Here is a 6,137-nt window from a genome sequence, read left to right as displayed (position 1 = left end):
TGAAGTAATTCCAAAGGATGTACAGCTGTCATGGAAGGACCCATTAGACAGGGGCAATAATAATAACTATATAGCTTCTGAATGCATCAGAAGGATAACCAGATTCCTAAATTACTATGATATAAATCCATCTCTGTCATGGAAAAAAATCACATTTGAATTCAGTTCTGCATCCTAGACTTGCTAGAGTTATATTATGACAAAGATACTCTTCTTTAGGTGTGGAGGAAACGCATAAAGCTCAGATACCATTAAAACACCTCAAAAAACCTTCATAAAATTAGTTATTTAATAATACATATTTTGCTTAAGTATAACTACATCGAGTTCCCTAGGTAATTATTTTTGCTTTTAGAAATCTATTCTAGGTGCTTCCAGAGTCATGTTCAATATGCTTTTAATAAACATTTCCAAATTAACACAGTCTCTCAAAAAATCACATTGTTTTATGAGATTTGCAGTTAACCGATTACCTATGCCTATCCAGCCCAGAGAAAGTGTCGCTGTAGCTGATAGGTATATCCACATCAGCTACATTATAGTTAGCTCAAGCCACACTATCATCAATAAGAACGTATTCAGATAGCTTGGTTTTTGGTTGCCACACCATGGTGAAGCTTGTGCCACCAGGCCTTCATTATGCTTGCTATGTAAGTAGATGGATTATAAGTAGCCAGAATGTGTGTATCCACATTGCTTTAGCAGCTTCATCTAGCTGTGCAGATATGCCCTAGATAGAGATTTGATGGCATTGCAGCCTACTTTGTAAATTCAGTGTTGGCCCACTGATACCACAGCAATAGTCAGTGGTTACGAGGATTCCTCCAAACCAGGGTAATGCAGCCCCGACTCAAGCCCTTTGACTTTCGACTTCTTACTCTTTCTCTTCCTGTAACTTTGTTCCCTTCCACATCTCTCCATACTTAATAAGCGGTAAGTTACTGTAAGGGACATTTAAAGGTGACCAGCAAAGGACCTTCTAAGAACTGTAATTATTCATTTGTCGTTTCTTTACATTGGCTAAAGGGAAAACAAAAAGTCTTCCCCCCCCCCAAGTGAAAGAGTTCATTTCTCCTCCCACATTTCTCCCTCTCCCCGCACGTAATTTTACCAACCTTGTCAGGTCTTGCTCAATCTCCTCCTGGAGACAGGTGTGTCCCCTTTTCTTGATCATGTACTGTACACATGGGCATGGAGATGACAAATCTCAAACAACTGTTTCCTTATCTAGTTGATTCATTGGTTGCTGTGGTTAAAAAGGATGTAAAAAAAAAAATTAATGATCTTTTAGTGAAAAAATTCTTTCAATTATTCAGCCTCTTTCTTTCTCTGGGATGTCACTATCTCTTTTTCTGTTATAATAGATAACAGGATAATATAAGTTTATAATATAATATAATATAAATAAGTTTCCTAGTATAGACAAGGTCTTAATTTTATTATTAAAATAATTTTTACACTTTGTACTTTTCATGCTTCCTTAGTGTTTGCAAAGGAGAATAAAATCTGAGAGGTCAAGGATCACTTTTTCTTTTAGGTTTATGTCTGGAAATCATGGGGCCTGCACACAGCACCTACAGATGGTTGAATATGTTCCCTGCAACTTGATTGAATTTAGTTGCCTGTTAAATCACATGAGCCCACTAAAAACGGAAGACACCAGTTTGAACGCTCTTTCCACAGAGATGTGACTTCTTTGCAATTTCACCTTCAAAGATGGGGAAGGCACTAGGAATCAGCTTTTACAGTATTGATTTGTGATGCTCTTCCCTTCTTTGTTGGGGTGAGCGCCTGAACTGTCAGTCTAGCAGCACAGTGCTAGGAACAGATGTCACGAAATGCAGTGGTAGCCACTCCTTGTAAGTAAGTCTAGCAGAGGACAAAGTTAGCTTTGAAAGTTGGAGGAGAGTTAAGAATGTTCTGGTATTGCAGTGGAAATCTACTTGAAGGATAATTCCAGGTCTAATGATATCAGAAGATAACTGAAACCAAGGATATTCTAAGGATCAAATGATATCCTTGAGGATATATGTGAACCTCCCTAGGGAAGTCAACATAAAAGATATACAAGTTTACTCTCACTGGAAAATAAGAAACTGTCAGGGCATTTGGTTTCTGTATGTTTTTGGTTTAGGGCTGGGGGTTTAATACTGGCGGAACTAGATAGAGAGTAGGAAAATTAACATAAACCAATGGTTCTCAATTCTTATATGTTGGACCACATGATACAGCCCAAGTCCTAAAAAGTGAGAGACAAACATTTTCAAAAGCTTCTTAATTACGTGGTTTTAAAGTATTTGAAGTTCTTTTCCCATGAAAACCATGTGATAGTTATAAATAAGGAACAGTCTCTTTTCATAATTAACATATCTTTGGAGATATATAATTTTGGAGGTTAAGATGGTATTACTGCATTGGAATACTGATGTAAGTGCTATTGTGCGAACAGGATAGAACGTGAATCATGATTACTACATCTACTTGTTACTTATACCTGATTTATCTCAAATATGTACAAATTCCAGTCATGTAGGCCTGATTTCTTTTGGTTTATTCTGGCTAGAAGTCTGACAATCTTTGCTCTGCAGCTGATTAGAAATGCTCAAATGCTTAATTCATGCAGCTCACTATTTCTAGCAGTGACATCTAGCTGGGAGAAGGAGTCAACAGGTAAGCTGGTAATATCCTAAAGCATTCTAAACAGGTAACAGTTCATCTGTCAACACTTAAATTGAACACAGAAATTAGTTACATCACAGTTCAGATTCAGCCTTTGCACAACCACAGTTCATTGACTTCATCACAATTGCTGCAGGTTTAAATTGGCCTACTTTCTCTTTGTTAATACAGGAGCAGCCATGGAAAGGTTCTATCAGATTCTATCAGATTCAAATCAGAATCTATCAGATTCAAATAATACATGCATGTATTATTTGCATGGCCAATTGTTCAGATAATTTTTCTTAGGAGTAGGCCTTTTGGCTATCTGTTTTCTTCTTACACTCGTGAGAGATTTGTTTCTCAAGAATATGAGTAAGGCAGCCCATATTTGTGGTTTCTGTAGCAAAAGCAAACCCATTCACTGTGTTCTTGCTGATAACTGGACTGCCACAGTTCAGTTAAAGAAACCCTTCCCTTCTTCCCAGGAGAGGGCACCGTTGGTAATGGCAAACTTAGATGGGCACTGTATCTGCACTGGATGCGTTTTCAGATGTTACTCAGTAGGGAACTATTTGTTCTCCAACTTTTGTGTGTGTAATAGAGAAACGTCTTTAAAACAAAATACAAAGGAGAATGTTTTCTCTTTGCAGGCATTTTACAACCTATTGTCCCCTCTAGCACTAAAATCTGGGAAAAACATGTTTGATAGCATACTAATTAGGTATACAAAAAAGTGACCTTTTGCAGCTTTCTAATACATGTGAGAATTGAAGAATATCCATGTAAAGGTGACAAACAATTTTCCCCCTAAGCCTCTCACTATTTTTTGTCATTTCCCCAGGAAGCAAACTCCTGTCCTTGCTGGTAGTACATGTTATGCTTGAATCTTTTATTGTGGATGCCATCAAAGGAAACAACTGTAGAAAAGAAGGTCCCCAGGTCAAATATCAGCTAAATTCTAAGCTCCAGAACTTACCCCTATGCTAGGAGCTGGAGGGAGTCTCTCAGAAACCCATTTCACCAGCTTTGCAGAGGCATAATTTACAGACCTTTTTTAATTTAAACTTGCATGTTTTTGAATAAAACGTAAGTCCATTGATGACATCAAGAAACTGACAACATATATGAGAATTTAATATAAAATTGACTTCACTGAGACTAGGCTTCCTGCTGGGCAGCCCTGCCTTTAGAAAGGTAAAAGAACTCCTTGTTAATGAATGCCCAGTTGCCTCTCAGAATGGAAAGCTGGGAGCTAGGGAATTTGATTTCTAGGCCAAATTCTCCTTTTAGGATCACTGGCACAAGTGAAGGGAGTTTCCCCAGTGAGAACATTAGGCTTTAGGAGCAATGCTTTCTGAGGAAACTTACATGAGACTCTGCTTGTTAAACAGTACCAATAAAAACAAGAAACATCCTGGCAGTCTGGTTTCAAGGGCCACTAAAGAAAATTTGGTCCATCTAACTTACACTGAAGGAAGCTACTGCCACTGAATTCTTAAAGTGTTGACAGAGCTCTTTAGGGTCAGAAAACAAAAATATCAAATATATAATATATACTCTGTGTGCATACACAGAGTGAACAGGAAAGCATTATAAAGTGCTGCTTCTCCTTGTTGCATGTACGATTTAGACAGTATAAGTTCAAATGACACCTCCTCCCACATAAGATTTTTTTACCTTTGTTTTTCTGGTTCTAAGAAAGATATCTGAAGAAATCAATTAGCTATACAGATGTAATGATAACATGAGCCAAGGAAAATGCATGCTAGGCAAAGAATAACCTTTGTGATACATCCATCTCAGCAGATCCACCCTTGATTACAAATATTCATGACTAATGATATAGATTTAATTATAATGAAACACTTTTTGTTGAGATGTTGCAAATGCATTGGATTTTCAAAAGCTTTTGTATTTGAAAGTTTTGCCAGTGCTTGCTGAAACCCCTTGAGAGGCAATAATTTTCTATGAAGCTTGCCAAAGCGAACTTGTAGCCAAGATATTATATGATAAAAATTCTAAATGAAAAAACACATTGATTAAAAAAAAAAATCAAATGCCCAAGTATTCTTTCCTTTCATATAAATACTTTCTCAGTGTCTGGATTCTTTTTATGATGGAAACAGAAAGTGAGGGGACAAAATCATTGTGGAAAACTCATGATCCAGTAGATGAAACCTCTTGACATACAATATTCTTAGGAATACAGAAGTTACTAAATCAGGTCATACTCAAGGTTCATTTTATCTTCTTTATCTACTACTTTATCAGCTTATTCAAATTATACTAAGAGATAAGTGAGGCATGATCTTCTTTGTTCATTTTGATTAATCTTGCAATGCTTTGTTATTCCATTTTAATTCTTAAGGCAATCAATGTACCTAAATAAAGCTTACTATTGTATAATTCACCAGATCACCCCAAGAGCCTTTTTCAAAGAGTGATACAACTGGTTCACTGTCCTAGGGGACAGACATTATTTCTATGGAATGTTTTGCTTAGTATGTTGAATGTTTTGTAAACAAAACTAAACACTGAAGATTCTTTAATTATCTTACATAACATGTTTCTTTCTCTAGTTACAATATTACTTTCCTTGTAAATTAATGACATTTGAAATGCCTAGTTCAGCTTCCTTTATACAGCTAAAACTTCATTATTTTCAAGTAACCTATCTTTACATATCTTTAAATATACTGTCTTTTTTTTCCCTTGCATTTTATTTTGCATATGAAACTGCTATGTAACTACCTCAGCCTAGAAACCTTTAAAAAAAAAAAAAAATTGCTGCAGAGACATGGTGGAAGCTGTGATCCAACATGTCTGCATGTCTATATTTTTTCAGAAGGATGATCCTGAGAAGTACAGGTCAATCAGCCTCACTTTTGTTCCTGCTACAATCATAGCATGAGTCTTAGAAGCCATTTCTGGGCACGTAAAGAGAAAAGTGACAGGGAATACACATCACAGCATCGAGCAACCTGATTGCCTTCTATAATGAAATGACTGTGGGATAAGGAGAGAACTGTGGATGTTGTCTACTTTGACTTTAGCAAAGCTTTCGACACAATCTTCCACGGTATTCTTGTACCAAGATGGGACCCGGTCTAGACAGATGGACTACTATGTGGATAAAAAACTGCCTGGATCATCACGCTCAAAGAACAGTGGTTACTGGTTTGTACTTCACCTGGGGGTCAATTACAAGTGGAGTTCCTCAAGGATCTACTCTGGGACCTATCTTTTTTCGCAACTTTATCAATGACCCAGAGGATTAGCCAGAATGTGTCTTCTGCAAAACTGTCAGTGACACCAACTTGGGGGGTGCAGTTGATAGCTCAAAGGCAGGTTTGCCATTCAGAAGGACCTAGCATGAGGTTAGAGGAATGGGTTTACAGAAACCTCATTAAATTCAGCACCAACAGATGCCAAGTCCTGCACCTGGGATGGACTAGTACCTAGTAAAGGCTGGCAAC

This window comes from Antrostomus carolinensis, unplaced genomic scaffold (assembly GCF_000700745.2).
Source record: "Antrostomus carolinensis isolate BGI_N321 unplaced genomic scaffold, ASM70074v2 scaffold7081, whole genome shotgun sequence".
NCBI classification, from domain to species: Eukaryota; Metazoa; Chordata; class Aves; order Caprimulgiformes; family Caprimulgidae; genus Antrostomus; species Antrostomus carolinensis.
The sequence above is the reverse complement of the archived record's forward strand: the minus strand, read 5'-3'. Positions refer to the sequence as shown.